General features: G+C 40.4%; 1 protein-coding gene across 4 annotated transcripts in view; it reads left to right on the forward strand.

Annotated features, from left to right (window-relative positions):
- Positions 1-17,494, forward strand: part of LOC109041967 (uncharacterized) — a 145,329-nt gene that overhangs the window by 67,301 nt on the left and 60,534 nt on the right. Inside the window, exon 1 of one of the 4 annotated variants that reach the window (XM_019058518.2) lies at positions 5,112-5,254. The exons of the other annotated variants lie outside the window; for them this stretch is intronic. The gene's annotated coding sequence lies outside the window, so the exon portion shown is untranslated. Of the gene's footprint in view, positions 1-5,111; positions 5,255-17,494 lie in introns of those variants that run through there. 4 annotated transcript variants of the gene reach the window in all.

Raw genomic sequence — 17,494 nt, forward strand, 5'->3', positions numbered from 1 at the left:
AAAGTTGGCGAGGCCGGTATTGGGCGCAGTAGCTGCCCCCCCCCCCCCCCTCCCCTCTCCCCGGCAGATTTTACCACGAGGTCGATCACTTGGATTACTCTTCCTACATTGAATTCCTAAAACGTGCTCAAAATGACTGGATATTAAAATCTCGGCTTCTAGCAGTCTAAAACTTTCGGATTTGTGCGGGTCTGTCACGCGACAATGGGTCAGAAGTACGGGTCACAGAATATTGCGTTTTGTTCGTTGATTTTAAGTGTTGGATAAATGTGATAGGATTTGAACGCACAACACATTTTTGAATGGTGAAAATAAAAAAAATATATTTTACCATTTTGATTCTATATGTCTCTTTTGGTTGAATATTATCTCACGGACCTAGCGTCTGATTGTTGATAGTTGTTAGTTAAGTGTTCAGGAGGTAGATCTACTAAACACACACAGTTGAATAACTGTCAGTAATTATCTGATACTAGTTTTTCCGTGTGGAGCATAAACTGGATAGCATTAGCGAGCTATTGGAATCATTACGGTGCTGCTGAAACCTGAAGACATGGACGGATCAAATTTTTATACGATGGAACCACTTCTAAAACCTCTACGTTCAGTATCAATATCGATATGAGCTAATGTTTCCAAATTTTGCAATGCCTCCTTTCATTGACTCCCTCAACTTAGCGCCGCTAGTTAGGCGGCGAGTGTCTGAACAGCCAAAACGCCTTCAACTCCGTGCGTATGCAACCCGGACATCCATGGAGCTCGAATAGTTGCATCCAGGTGTTATAATGAAATTCCTCCAGTGTTCGTCGCATATGCGAAACTAACTAAAGTTTCGTTGTTTTTCTTACACCTTAACTTCATTCCAGCGTTGTTTATCGTGTCGATAATGTAAACCATTCCAGATTTTCATTGCAGCAATACCTATCAATTTTCCGAGGAACGCATTATTTAAAAGTCTCAACTTAAGGCCTTTGTTTCGAGACCGTTAAAAGATAATATAGCCACAAACCCCAAATGTGCCTATAACATACGAGTCCTAGGCTGAAAAAAGTCGAAAATTCTCGTGCGTTTAGAATGAGGCCGATTTTAGTGCTCTCCGCCTTCAATTATTTCATTACAAACGTAGAATTTGCTTTACGGGAATATTGTAACGCTACTAACTGCTTACTGCAAAATATCCTTAGTTCAAATATCTGGTTAATGTTTGTTGAGCTATAATCGCCTTGCCACTTAAAGTATTCATCCAAGTTATCAATATTATTAAAAACGTCTCAGTCTCAGCTATGCCTATTTCGCACACGCTAAAATACCAACGTGACTTTTGAGAGCCGATAATCGTGAATATTCGATACGCTCGGTGGACCATGCATATTAGGCTTGGGCTCTTAATTTCAGCGAGGAGGAGAATGACCAGGGCATAAGATCGGATGCACCCCCCTCCGTTCCCCCGCGTTCCCCGTTCTCGTCGGGCAGGTTCTGCAACTCCTCTATTTCACTTTGTCCTGTCACTCTTCGGCTCCTCTTGTTCCTCCAGTCCTCGCCGACCATGGCCACGTCCCCGATGCCCGGTCCGGTGCCTGCCCTGCGTGCCTGTGCCTGGACTTGCGCCCGCGGCTTCCAGCGCAGGTTTGCCTCGTTTCCTGTTGTATCATCGTCCCAGGAGATTTGCATGGAAGGAGCCCGATACAGTCCGACGCTTGCCCGTTGGAGTACTCGCACAACAAACACCTATTTTGCGATTACTTCAGTAAACAAAACGCAACATATCGAGGGTCAACGAACAACACTGCCAAACTAACAATTTTGGCGAAAACGAGTTAGCGACTTTGCCGCATTATACAGTATAAAATACGCTAGCTTATGATTTTAGTTTTTTTTTTTACAATTCTGTAGGGGAGCGCTGCAATAACCAGATACAAGAGGCCCTCCACTGGCCTCTTGGTGACAGGTGGGGCTTTTACTTTCGGGGATTCAACAATTCCTGATGGAAAATTATAAGGGAGCAACAGTCATCACCCCAATTTCGGCTGTTGATCTTCCTACATGGTGGATGATGAGCTTCGGGTGGCGTCATGAGCCAAACAGGTTTCCCAAACTACGGCCATTTTTGACTTCTTCGCAAAACAAAACTGCCAACACGTTGTTAAACATCAACCATGTAGGTAAGTCAACAATAGAATGGTGAAGTCCTGAAGGTAAAAGCTTCCACCATGGCCAAGATACTAGTGGAGGGTCTCTTGTCTCTGGCAATAACGCTGTAATGAATAGAAAAATTGCAGAAAGTTACAAAAATGGCGAAGTTTTCTCTTTGTTCTTCAAAATTGTCAGTTTGCAGAAAGGCGGTATGTTCGTTATTAGCCATCGATACTGACTCCACAAGATGACTGTGCTTTGCAATGAGGTATAACTAACATTGCAATTTTGCTATGAATGAGCAATTTATCCAGCGGACAAGGCAGGATTTGCCATTAGGCTACGTAGCGCCTTCTTTTAGGTCACCAACCAACGTTCAACCTACAGCACTTAAAATGAAAACCCCTAGTAGCAAAATAAATTTTTGTTTTTCTACAAAAAGTATAAAAAAACATATCTGTTATCTAAATGATCGTTTTATATAAAAAACGTGTAACGCTTATGTAAAAAAAATCAAAGTTCAGACCTGACCGTAATATATGAAAAATGATAAAAGCTAGATAAGGTACTTTTTTTTATATACACAAATGTTTTATTTTTTTATATAACGCATGCATACGAAAGTGTTAAAAGTGAACATTTTTATGTAACTATTATATAAAAAAATAGGTCATCATTTTCCTGAGCTTTTCGCGAATTAGAAGAATTTTTAGTATGTTTGCGAAAAGCTCACGAAATTTTTTTTTATATAATGGTTACATAAAAATGTTCAATTTTAACACTTTTGTATGCATGCATTATATAAAAAAAATTAACTTTCGTACATAATATTTATCTTTTCCTTCTATGGTTCTGCTACTATGGCTGGCCCTGTTAGCGAAAAAAAAAAAAAAAAAAAAAAAAAGAGGAGACCTCCTCGGTGAATAATCTTTCGAGAGTAAAAATTAAAATAAGAATGGACGAAACTCTTATTTTCTTCGCATATTTTGAAATAACCATCGATGCGGGGAAGCATACAGAGATTGTGGTCAGGATCAAAACCGGAGGCATGAGGCCAATGCTCCCGCACGCGGTCAGATCACAGTGACCACTATATCCGTAACTTAGATCACATATGGGCAGAGGAGAAACACCGCTCTTCTTCTGTCTTGCACGCATCCTCCCCTACTTTCCCTCTTCAAATTCTTGAAATCGGAAAGTTACATCAGCAGCATCCTACTGGCTTCTGATTCTCCGAAAAAAGTCTGCGGTGGGAATTGGCGAGTCCCTACCGTGACTTGATGATGCCTTACACAGGCTTAAGCAACATGTGAGAATGGTGCTGGAGGTAACGAAATGGAACTCTACCAGTTCTATTTCTGAGCCTACGTGGACTAATAAATAGTACGACTCTCCTCTCTCGCAGGCGCAGAATAAGGCTGATTCAGCGCAATTTGTAAGAGGATTCAAAGCGTGAATTTGCAATATTTTTGATCTCTAAAACTATTGATGTGATTGATTGGAACGGACAACAAAATGATAAACATGCCTCGTTTACAGATTGAAGAATTGTGTTAGTTTCATGGGAATTCAAAATAACGCGTGAAGCACACGACGCGGGATAGCCGTTTTGACAACCTTACGAATCTCCTTAATAACGTGAAATACATCGTCCTGGCGGGTAGTCATTTTAAAGTCACTAAAAATATGACGAGAAATGCACAAATGGATGGCCGCAATAATTCCACCCCTGGGAATCTTCAAAATCACGTAAATCACAGTGTCCTAGCATTATGTAGTTTAAAAGGCACAAGAAATATCGAGCGAAGCGCACAACCGGATGCCGCTTTGGCACCCCTAGGAATCTTCAAAATCACGTCCAATACGACGTTTTAGCATTGAGTTACTTGAAAGTCACAAAAAATATCGCGCGAAGCGCACAACTACATGGCCGTTTTCGCACCACCAGAAATCTTCAAAATCACGTAAATTACAGCGTCCTAGCATTGAGTAGTTTGAAAGTCACAAGAAATTCCGCGCGAAGTTCACAACCGGAAAACCGTTTTCGCACCCCTGGGAATCCTCGAAATCAAGTAACATACATAGTTTTAGCATTGAGTCACCTGAAGGTCACAAAAAATATCGAAGCGAAATATAAATATCGAAAAAATAAAGAAGCGCACAACTGCATGGCCGTTTTCGCAACACCAGAAAGTTGATGAGTCCCGTCGACTACCGCGTTATAGCATTAAGTCAACTGAAAGTCACAAACTGCATGGCCGTTTTCGCAACACCAGAATTCAGTTGAATGACGTAAATTACAGCGGCCAAGCATTGAATAGTTTGAAAGTCACAAGAAATATCGCGCGAAGCACACGACTCCATGGCCGTTTTCGCACTCCTAGGAATTTTCAAGATTTTGAGGATTCCTAGAGGCACATGTTGTTCCTCCATCTGGTTGTGCGTTTAACGCGATATTTTTCGTGACTTTCAAACGACTCCAAGCCAGGATGATGTAGTATTCATGATTTTGAAGATTACCAAGGATGCAAATTCGGCCGTTATACGCTCTGTCTCCACTCGTCAAAATGGCGTCAAAATGGAAGCTTAAAGTGAATCGACCTCAACGATAAGTGGCTCTACGTCAAGACTTAATGCGATGATGAGTGTTACAACTCAAAATAGAGCGGCGCGACTCTTTTTTGATCAACAATCGCGAACAGATCGCATTTATAGATTCACTCTGAGCTTCCATTTTGACGCCATTTTGACGAGTGGACACAGGGCTATCGACCAAAATACCATTCATACATCATTCAACCGAAAGAGCTCTCAAGCACGAACAGATCACATAGCGCAAATCGGAACTAGGATCACGTTGGATGGCGGAGCGTCTAGACGGAGGCGCATCGATGCCTGGCACCGAGCATCGTTGGATGGTCGATGAATGGGATGTTGATGTTGGATGGTGGAGGACTGGGGATCAGGAGCGGCACGGGCACGAGCTGGGGCTCTGTTGACTCGTGGAGGAGAGCTAACGACCAGTTTCAAGTGTGACCGCGTCGCGGGTTAGTGGTTCCGTCCCGAGCTCCGATTCGAAGTTTCCCGTTCCGTTTCGCCGTCTCCAGTTTGGATTATACCTGTAATTAATTTTGGATTAACGTATTTGTTGGTAACGCTTTTTGATATACCTTCTCATGTCGCCGGGGGAATTGTCTTATCAGTTTTTTTTTAACCTGCTTTTGTTGGCTTGAAAATATTCCTTGTGTTTACACTGTGTCACGTTGTAAACAAATAAAAGCTCGCGATGTCAATAATATAGTCGTGACTTACCCTGATTTTTTCGAATGGATTTAATGCTTCTCGTGTGCATGGAGTGAAAAATATGCTTAAAGTATATTTTTTCCAAAAAAACAAAAAAATATTATAAAAAAACATGGTCGATCTAAAATTATAATATCGACTTGCTTGGTGATATTTATGGTAAATTTTGAAGCTCTGATGCAATCATCGGAGGTTCACAAAAGAAAAAATCAAAGCTCTCGTATGAAATTGTGCCATTGATCTTTATCGATTTGAAACGTATGAATGTGTTTGAAAAATTGATCGCTAAAATTTATTTCTCGATACAATTGATAAGACAATACTCGGACGCGCACAGAAGTAGATCTTTCAGTACAAAGGCCGGAATTTGCATGTTGATCATAAGCTTGATTGATGCGATTTTGCGAAAAATGTTTGACTATACCTTATATGCATTATTGCTTCTAACAGCAACTTGAGAGGCAAGGCGATTGTGCCGTTGGTGTTTAGGGTAATTAAACAAATTAGGTCTCATATGATGAAAAAATATCTCCCAACAACTTACGGATCCAAATTTTTTTTTTCTTAAAAAAAAAATTCAACACTGCTTTGGGCATCGGCTGTAGAGCACAGCTGATGATTTTTGTGTGCAATTTTGTTTTTTTTTTTTATGACAGATATTTATGGTTGTAATTTTTCCTAGGGACTAAAGAGCGATTTTCCCTCATCAATAATTCCAAATAATGATCAAAAAGCAATAAAGGACCATCTTCTTGGGTGTGTAAGATTTGTATCTTTCGGGTTATTTTTATCATTTAAAAAAAAAATAAAAAAATAAAAAAAAAAAAATTAAAATATCTTCTTCAAATTGTTTATGATTACTCTTGAATGAGTGAAAAGGTACACAGGACATTTCAGAAAAAATCATTTCCTCTCAAAAAATAAACTATAGGCGGAGGTATGCAACGTCGCGATCGGAGAAATGCACTTTTCGACTGACTCTGTCGACGTGTATTAGGATAATTCGCATATACTACTTATTTTTCCATTTATTTTTTAAGGGCTGTCTCTCAAAGATAGTCCCCGGAAATGCCTCTGAGCTAATTGTGGAATGAAGAGAAATTAGCAGAAAAACCAATTTAGAGCTGAAAATGCAACTCCAATGATCTGAAAAGATTCTTTGTTATTTCCATCTTACTTTTTTCTTAATTCTCATCGAGTTCCATAGTGCAATCACACTCTCTGGGTATTTCAACTTGTAGTCTGCGTCATTCAAAAGGAGCGCATTTTTTGTCCCTGGTCCGTAGTTTCTTTCCCGTTCCATGATCTCAGAAGTTCAGCACCAGCTTGATTTTACCAGAAATTTCGAAAACAAACCAGAAAAATTTTATTCGCAATGGAGATGTTGCATGTGTGAGGAATTTGCGATTTGACTATGGATTCATATGTAAAAGTTCGCGAGAAACACGATGGTGCCACTGGTTTTCTTTGAAATCATCTCCCAAGCTCAAAAAAAGCTCTCAAGTTGAGGCCAAAATGTAGGGGATATCCCACGCTATCCTGAGAGTCCACGTCTACATCAAATCAAACCCTCCATGCAAAGATAGGGAGCAAATACATTGACTGGGCTGCCACTTTATTTGGGGACCCTAAAACTGAAAACACGGCATCCCTGCTGCTAATGTATTCGCACCCTATCTTTGCATGGAGAATTTGTCTTAATGTAGAGGTGGACCCTCAGGATAGCGTGGGATAGCCCCTCCATTTTGGCCTCAACTTGAGAGCTTTTTTGAGCTTGGAAGTTTTTTTCAGAGAAAATCAGTGGCACCATCGTGTTTCTCGCGAACATTTACATAAGAATCAACAGTCAAATCGCAAATTCCTCACACATGCAACACCTCCATTTTCTCAGACTTTTATTAAGCTGAACCAACTGCACCTTGCATTGCACCTATGCACCACCATGCATTTCCAGTCTGGTGAGAAAAACCATTAGCTTCGACTCTCCCGGGGACAATATTCGACGCGTCACACCAAGTTAGTGGAGGGAAACTTGTGGAGGAAACAACTCTGAAAGAAAGTCCTACCGAACTGTTACCGCTATACGCTACACACCTGCGCTCCTTTTTCCCGGCACAATGCAGCATCATTTAATCACTCTAAAATAACCTCCGCGCCCCATTGTGGGGAGCCGCCGCCACGCCAAGCCGCGTCGTAGCGCCAGGCGCCCGCGGCCCGAATTGAATAAGTAACGAGATTTTAATGAAGTCTCTCGTCTTAATATTCGAACCGGATCAAAATAAATTTTAAAGGTAATGAGTCGTTCAAAGGGTCAGCTAACATCGATGAGGATGCGATGTGCCACGAGCATGCATATGGACGAAAGTATGCCGAAGAACAGTTGGACGTATTTCTACCAAACAGACCTATGTGGCGATGAGAAATGTGGGGTGTGCTCTAGAAATCTGCATAAGAAGCAATGTAAAAGTGGGCGTGGTTCCTTTTGAAGAATTGGAAAAGCGGGATATTGCATTCTATCAAACAGACCTATGTGCAGCTGAGTGCGGAACTCATGAGCCGCGGGCATGGCAAGAAAGCGTTGTGGACAGGGCTCATGAGTTAAAGCGCCCCGACGACCATCTCCCCGACTCACGGGCGTCATCATTGCCGCTGACGTCACTGGCGCTTTATTATTCTCATTCACTCTTACGGCCAGAGACTAACGAGCACACCCCATATTTCTCACTTCCACATAGGTCTCTTTGGTAGAACTACGTCCAGTTATTAATTGGTTTTTCGGTCCCTTTTCAGTAATTATGAGATTGTGGCCTCTCTTTTCTATTATGAAGGGTTTGAGAATACTCGAGATTGAGACAATTGTTTGATTAAAAAAAATTGTGGTGAATATTTCACGTATGAGATAATAAATCGGGACACAATTTTTTTTCTTGTTGACTGTGATCTTGTATCACTGTGATAAAAAGTCTGAGCACTCCAAGCTCAACAAAAGCTCCCAAAATTGATGCCGTAGCGGAGAATCTCGCATACGTTATGGCAGAGTTCACTTCAACACCTGGTCAAACTCTTTATGCGCACATAGGGACCAAATACATAAAAAGAGATGACATTTTTTATGGGAACTTCAGGAGTCAGCATGGTAGTTTTGCAGCCTGCAACCACGTTAACACTGCATCTGTATTCACTTTCTATAAAAGTACATGAAAAGTTTGACTGAGTATTGAGGTGGACTCCTTACAACTGAACCGCGTTGAGCAGATAGGAACCAATCCACATCAGCTATTGCCAAATTTAATCGGGCAATTTAACTTTTTACATGAAAACGGTTGTGCGGATTTTTGTGCAAAATTCAGTGATATTTTGGCATAGTGCGAAGGAAATCCTTAAAATTTATAAAGAAATCCGCACAAACGTTCTCTTGTAAAAAATTAAATTGCCCGTTAAATGTGTGATAGCTGATGTGGTTTGGTTCCTTTCTGCTGGACGCAGTCCAATTCAAGCAATTCCTCCATTACGGCCTCAACTTTGAGAGCTTTTTTAGCTTGAGGGTGCTTTGCAGAGAAAACCAATTACTCATCGCGAGACATTAAAAAAATTTTACATCGGGAAGAATATCTAGATCGCAAACACAAGAGCTCTACATAGGGCTACATAAGGTTCATCCCCTAAAAGTTCGCTGGTTAAACCTGGGGCCGCTTCACGATCGTCAGAATAAGACGCAGGACGAAGTCATGATATTCATACCGGAAACGATGAGGATGACAATCGGGATCTATTGGTATTCCGATTGAGCTATCCTTCACCTACGGAGTGCCCCCGGAGCACGATTGCGGGCACGGCGAGCACGACACGTGTGATCAAACACCAATGACCTGTGCACGAAGAGATCGTTCGCCCAGCCAGCCGCGACGGGCGACGGTCGACCGGAGTCGAAAAACTCGGTGCCGGTGGCGAGGGTTCCAGAATAATGAACGGAAGCGGATAGCGAAGCTGCCGAGGGATACCGGATGTGGACGTTACGTCATCCGGGAACACACGAGTACACACCTAGATCCGCACCATCCAGCCGACGTGAAACAATACCGAATACCGAATGTGAGTTATGATCGGGAACGGAGAACATCCCTGCTGGCAGACTAAGATAGGGCGTCACGAGTCGATACTATTGGAAAGGAAATTGCATTCTGTCTTGATGGTATTCGTTATTCAAAGAGAGTGAGAGGGGAAAAATCTTGCGATCAGCTAGCTGAGCTGAAGTTCAAATAGGTATGGCGAACTGAGGTTTTCAATGATGGAAAAATGGTACATTTTTTATTGATTAAAATTTGAAATTCAGGATTGACCCTTGAGTTATAGCATGTGATTTATGGGTTGAAAAATGCCTCAACTCATCGGCTGCGCTCCACGGTGAGACAATGAGACATGGACCGTTTACTCAGGTTTAAAGTCGGGAGTGAAAGAAGGGGTACTATATACGACTTCGGACCAAAGTGATGAGACTTCGAGCAGAAGTAAAATACATGGATCATCGAACTTCCGAGTGATTTGAACAACACGTTATTATAACTCTTACTGAAGTGGTTACACACGAACTAGGAGTGTTGCAATGAACTCTCAAACTTTCAACAGAGTGCTTCTGTTAGTTCTTGCATTTGTGAAACCTAACTGAAGAAAATAGACTGATCCACTTTTTGCTGTTCCGGCAGCAGATTCTGCGTTTCCCGTCAAACACGCAGAATCCTTTTTTCTGACTATCTTTAAAAAAATTCTTTTCTGATTTTACTGTCAGAAGCCAAGATCCAAGGATCCCATTTTTTTAGATGAGGTACATTCCGTAAATTATTGTAGAAAGTGCATTTTTGAGGAGTGTTTCAGCAAAAATGTAAAGAAAAGGCAGCATTTATCGTAGAGCAGCTGTAACAATGGTGTCACAGTTTAAATTTTGAGACACGTATACATTGCGAGTTGATGTTGCAGTTATATCTTTCCAAAGAAAATAGAGAACATTTTAGAAGTGATGTCAACTCTTTTTACTACTGGAACGTAACTTGACTGGTATACATAAAAGACGGAATTTGCAGCTTTGCATCGGGAGCATTTTCTCACGGGCAAGAGTGTAATGAATCACAAACTTTGAAAAAGCCGACGATGTCTTAAGTGACGTTGATTGCATACTTTTGATGTTGCGTCATAGACCTCAAAAAACGGAGCAATCGAAACTTTGTCCGCATGCCAGTATGAGTTTATTGAGCAAACGACAACCAACAGGATTATAAAATGTCCCCCGAACAGACGGGGAAATACGTGTGTGCAGGAGCATGGAAAATGTTTACGACCTTCTTGTAGCGTTCCATATCAATAAAAACAATGACACTGTATTATTGCAGGCTCTAGCTCATTTGTGTTCTTGCATCATTTGAGATGCTTCAAAATTTTTTACAGCAACGTTAACTCACTTTGTTGATTACAATCCCTCAAAATGCCTTAGACAGTGCTTGATTTTTGGCCGTTTTACGTATATGCTATTGCGTTTTATCTGCTCATTAGACTATAATAAAATAGTTTACCTAACGTAAGGAATTTTTTAACTTAAAGACCTACACGACAAGAAAAAACATTAAAATAATTTTGCCTGTATTTTAAAATACTACCCCCTAGAATTGAGCGAAACTTTAGGATCTTCTATACTCAAGATTCTACTGAAAAGCAATAAATTTTTAAAAGTTCAACTAACGCCCAAGTGAATATAATCAGTGACGCATGACGATATTTATTTACGCACATTTCGTGTACGAAAGGGAAGGTGCTGGTGTCGTGATCAGTTTTAGCATCGTTCCTCAGTGCTTAAAAACTTGACGTTAGAAAATACTGAGGACTTCAGTAAGGTCTAAAACGTGACAGAAATAGAATAAACTCCGTTTTGATATCAATATATTATGATTTTCCGTTCAACCTGGCATCACGATACGTCACAGCAATCATCGACATTGGCGTCGACAAAGCCGCGCACGGCCAAAGCTATTATTTCGTGCGTAGAGTAATTATAGTGTGCAATGTCAGTCTAAATTGGCGACACCTGTCAAATACGGTCACTACGCTTCATAACACGCATCGTAATTGTTCCCACTTTTTTCGTTTTTCTGCGCGGATAGCCTCCATGAGAAAGAATCCTAATCGATGCTCATTGCTAAGTCTCATCAAACTGCGGTTGGAAAGCTTTTTCTCTTCGCCAGCAAACCTATGATTTTAGCGGATCGACGCGACGCAATCTGTGATGATAGTAAGTTTCGCAAACCCTATCATTTTCATTTCAGGACATTGAGAGATGATGAAAGTTTAAATTCAAGATGTATTTTTGTGGTTCCCCCAAAAACTCGAGGACATAAAATATATATTTAAGGTGCTTTAATCCGAAATTTTCTGTCGGGAATTTGAGGATCAAAGGTAACAATTCTAGAAAATTTGGGTAAACATATGTAGAATGATCATTTTCAGAAACAAATTTCTAAGACCCCTCCATGGGAATGTTTTTGTCCAATTAGCATCCCGTGAAAAAAGACTTTTACAAATCTTCACAAAAATGAAAGTTACTCAAAGCTCATCGGTTTAAAGTTCGGGGTATAATTCGGTTATAAGTTTCGGTTAAAAATGCGGTTTATAATGGCAAATTTTAGTGTAAACTTCGTAAAATTTAGTTGAATTTTTATACTTCCTCAATGGTAAATAAGTATGTAAGCTTTCAAATAAGGTCTGCAATTTTAGTGTGGTTACGCACGTTACGTGCGTTACGTCTTCGTTGCAATTAAGTCCGCACTTTTCCTTAAGCGTTTCAAAAACTCACTATACGAGGCGCCGAGTGTCGGTTCAGTCTCGCATGTCGACATCTCTCCCAATTTCAACACGCCAAGCTTAATCGAAGAACTTAACGAGGTCTTTTTATCTTTCAATTCAAAATTGAGACGCATATCATCGGAACATACTCCACTCAAGTACCAAATGAAGGTCACACGACGATGTCTTCGGAAAAAAATTAAGCCGCGGTGTCTGATTTTGTCAGAACTATTCATCTTAAAACGATAAAGAGAAATGTGACATTTCGTTCGGACAATTTTAATAAACTGAATTTTTATTTAGGATAAGAGATATCCTATATATAATTTTAATTGTACTTACAAGCGCGCTGAGTTACGAAAACTATCCCTGCTAACTTTCAGAGGGCGGAAAACACGTTAAAATTTTAACCCATAATTTAGAAAAACATTTAATTCGAAACTTTTTATGGGTTCGTCAGCGATAGTTGCTTTAAATTTCACAGAAAAATGTTCCCTCCTCCCATTGAACTTGGATGATTTTTCATCCCATTGAATGAGCTAGGAATAACCCATGTGAATGTAATTCACAAGGAACCCTCTAGATGGCTATGCTCTGAATAACCAGATTATGCAGAATTTAAGGACTCTCATGTCCTTCTTTTTAAAAAAAATTCTAGGATTTTCAAAGGATTGAAAATTTGGAACAAAATTAAAGTATATTCAAGGAATTCTTACTTTTCTTTAACTTTGCTCACATAAAAGTTCTATCAGGGTATATTTGACAGCGTTCAAATGTTGTACGTACGTCTTCGTACTTTGGCACGGCATAGTCAGCATTCCTCCAAATAAATCACAATTTTTTTTTAAAAATTTCTCAGAGGCTTTAATCGCAATCAAACCGAATACGTTTGAAAATTGTAAGAGAAAATATCCATACATTCTCTGTAATAAAGTGTTCTTCTGGGAACTTTTACGACGCTCTGATGCACATTCGATGTTCTTTTTAAGCACGGCAGAGCTGGACAACATACTTTTGAAAAATGCGCCAATTATCTTTTGATGAATTTTTTAGAGACTCCATTCGCAATCAAATCTAATGTGTCTGAGCATTTAAAGAAAAATATTTTGTACATTTTCTGTAATTAAAAATGTGTTGACAGAGCTTTGACAGCGTTCCAGTGCACATACGCCGTTTTTCCTCAAGCCGGACAACATTCCACTCTTAGGACGATCGACTCGATTTGTTTGCATTGACTCGGATTCGAATGGGAGACATGCGGAAACTGGGTTAGGACTGGCCGGCCGCGGCCGTATCTCGGCGAATATTTTATGATTCCCTGGCAGCGTGCCTGATGCTGAGGCCGCGGCTGCGGGATGGGGCGACCAAGACGAGGACGAAGACGTCTCAGTCGACGTAACGGGTTCCGATTCGCTTCGATAGCTCACACGTTGATCGAGCTGCAAACCGGCTTGGTCATCTCGCAAAACCTACAAAATCTAATGAAAAATCATTCCAAGAATGCCCGGACCCCTCCCCCTCCGCCCGCCTCCGACTCGGACCCACCTCATTTTGTCCGCTGAGGAGTCCGTTCCCGTTCCTCTGTCGAAAATAATAGACAAATTTACGGTGCGAAGGGGAACACCGAATGTCCGCTCGAAGCTTGCCAGATGTTTTCTGAGAAAATATGTATTTGAGGACTTATCTGTAACGATAGCGGATGTGAAAAATTACCTTTCCGAAACACATTCAAAAACTGTTTGGCATCGAGAAAATTTTGAGAAAATACTTTGGATGTGATCTTCGGGATCTGTACATAATGCCAGAGCCAAACATATTAAATTTTTGTGTGAGCAAAACAGTTTTTTAAGCGTGTTTCGAAAAGGTAATTTTTCACATCCGCTATTGTCACAGATAAGTCCTCATTTTTGAGTAAGGGAGTTTTCATAAATTACGTGAATGTAATTTTGAAACGTGTCTAACGTGAAATTTCATAAATTACTCTGAGGGGTGTTCCGTTGCGTCGTATAGGGGAGAGGGGTGGTCAGTGACAGCGTTACGTAACCCTCTCATTGGTAAAAAGCATACAACATCCAACACGTATCATCCTCATTTGGACGTATTTCTGTCAAACGGAACTGCATCGAGACATGAGCCCTGAGACCCTTAAGAATATATGCATTGCAGGGTTCACGTCCCAATGCACATAGTTCTGTTTGATAGAAATACGTCCATTTCTTCGCCTTTGTTCGTCATAAGATGCATGAAAGATAATTAAAAGTTTTTTGGGATCTTAAGGGGAAAGGGGGGGGGGTCGTTAAGCGTTATGTAATTATAAACGGGGGAGGGGGTGAAGTTGCGTCACGAAGCGTTACAAGCGAAGGGAGGGGTCAAACATGGGGAAAAAAGCAAATTCTGCAATTATAACACGCAGGTATATTCTATCGTATATACGTAGTTGACGTGACGATGGTTCTCAGAAAAATTCACATGAAAAAATGATTAAGTTGTTTGGAAAGATTGTATTGAGTCGGAATACATTTGGCAATGTTCGAACATTCATACGGCGTTCTTTCTTGGCACGGTAATATAATAGACAAAACTGGTCCGAAGAAGAGTTACATGACAGCTTGCGTTGCCGTCGAAACGAGATGGGCTTTAAAAGAAAAGTTCAACCTCAACCAAGCACTACTGTGGGGCAATAGGAATTTTAGGTGGTTAAGCATTGTTTCAAATTACTGTAATTACATCATTGGTAGGAGCTTTAGAATTCTTGGGAAATAGATTTCACGCTTGGTGCTTTTCGATCGGTAGAAAAGATTGAATTCAACGGCGCGGCGGAAGGAATCATCCGGACTCTGACTTATCTTAGTGTCTATCTTTTCTGACAATGTGCTCTCTTCAATCTTTTTTGAAGTGTTCAATCTTCCGTTTCATGAGATTTACCAGATCCTAGAAAGCCAGGTTGAAAAACTTGTAGGAGATGTCTCATAAAAAAAAGAATCTTATAGCATTCCAATCTATGCCTCAATTTCACTATGAAAGCTTGGTATTCCTGAGCATGATTTCATCTGATTGCATTCCTAAGTAGGACTCCTGACAGATGATATGAGTGGAAAAATTGTTTAAAAAATTATTACAAGCTATACTTAACAAAAAACTAGGCTTCTTTTGTTACGTTTTGATGATTAATTTGACAAGAGAAGAAGAGAAAGGGTGAGGCGGTAAGAGAGACGAAAAGAAAAAAAAATTGATTGAAAAATGACCCAACGCAATCATTGACTCTAGTATTAGGGATTTTTTTACTTCTCGCTCGAAGTTCAGTTATGTACGTCTCGGCCATTGGCATCTTGGGTATTGGAGGAGCTACAATTTAGAAACTGGATCACTCCAGTTGAGGTACTAGGATATAACTCTGTCAGGGTTATGACTTAAATTAGGTATATTAAATTTCTTAAAAAGTTGCATCTTGATGGGATTGAATTTGGATTTATCGAAATGAAGGTACAATTTTTTAAAACAGGCAACTTTCATCAGAATTTTTTCAAAAAAGTATTTCAAAAAAGGCAATCCGCATGTACTAAAATGAATTTGATGTGAAACTTGAAAGGCTGCCGGCTATCGTTAAGGGATCCAAATTCTCATCTTGGACGAAAGTTTAAAACAAGTACGTTTATTATTCTATATGATGAACTGACTTTCTCCTCCCTTCCGAAAGCGCAATCGAACCAAAAAAAAAAGGGAAGGAAATTCTAATATGCCTCGCCTCCTGAAAACACCCATCCATCTTCGCAATTATCAGGACCATGATCGTCATAGGTTCATTAGCAATTTCGGGAACCTTGAATTGCTGTTCGAAGATGGAGAAACGCGGAAAGCAAAAAACAACATATTACTGAAACCAGCGCGTATCGTGATTTGCGATGAATCGATTGATCAATCGATCTGCTATTTAAATCTGTGAGAAAGAATCGATTGGCAAGATGCTCGCAACGAACAACAAATAATCGATTCTTTACCATGCGTTCATAAGGGAAAATATCGTTAGTTTATGATTCACGCCTCGACACCGACTCGAACGACGGATGCATTTGTTCGTTGAGTTAGTCGCGTACGGGTGTGGTGTGGCGTATGGCGATTAGTCTTATTGTTCCCTTCCGAACTGTCCGAAAACTTTGACGACGAGAACCTTGACCGAAAAATGATGTGTCGTAAGGTGTATCGCTGTGTGAGACATGCAAAATTATCTGCACATTGGTATTACTCGCGGAAGGGGAATCAAAGAAAACTGTGGGGGACATGAGTTGTGATTTTTTTGCTCTCGATACCTCTTTCCAGCTGAACTTAACTCCTTAGGTCACAGATACTAGAAATAATATACAGATAGATTTTGTTCATATTAATTAGGAAACTTACTCTTCATGGAATGCAACGGTACAGTACAACACACCCCCTCTCCCCACATTTTCTCGTATTTCATGTTTTGAGTTGCGAACTTGAATTTGCCATAACATCTGTTTGGTTTGACTCTTTTGGGTGTCTTCCATTTAGGTAACATTTTCGTGGAACATTCCTCTTTGCTATGGTTTCAATAGATCAATTAACAGTTTTTTTTTTACGAATGAGGGTCATTCTTTTCTCAGACGTTCACATATTATAAGTAAAAAGAAATATCACTGGAATTTCATAATTACAGCCACGCGCATTTTTCGTTATCGCTCACCTTCTTTCTTTTGAAAATAGTCAGTATGTGAAAAGATGGCTGTTAGGTCAGTTATTCAACTGCCCTGCGCAGGATTAGACACTTTTACGTTGCCATGACTTGAAACAATCGCCTAATGTCCCTCGATCCAAGTTGAGGCATCAATGCCCCACCGCGAGCTCACCTGAGCATAGCGTGCGCAAAGTGAAGAACAGGTACATTACCAAACCCATAAATGTCCGAACATTAAAACGTGGTTGCACACTAACTCAGGATAAGTGAATAATAAAAAGTGTGTTTATCTTGCTGGAGGAACTGATGAGATCCTCGCGAAATCTCTCGTTTCCATCATTTCGGTGCTGGACGATGGCAAAAAATTAAAAAGATACCACTGAAAATTTGCACCAAGGCACTTTATGTCCGTTTTTCGACCTGGGTGGCAGTTAGTAACGACCAAGATATTAGAGATCAAGACGACTAATTGTCTTTAATGCCGCTGCACGAATGTCAACTTTACGATTACACCGCTGACAAAGATATGTGCTCTTC

The sequence above is a fragment of the Bemisia tabaci genome, chromosome 6 (assembly GCF_918797505.1).
Source record: "Bemisia tabaci chromosome 6, PGI_BMITA_v3".
Classification (NCBI taxonomy): Eukaryota; Metazoa; Arthropoda; class Insecta; order Hemiptera; family Aleyrodidae; genus Bemisia; species Bemisia tabaci.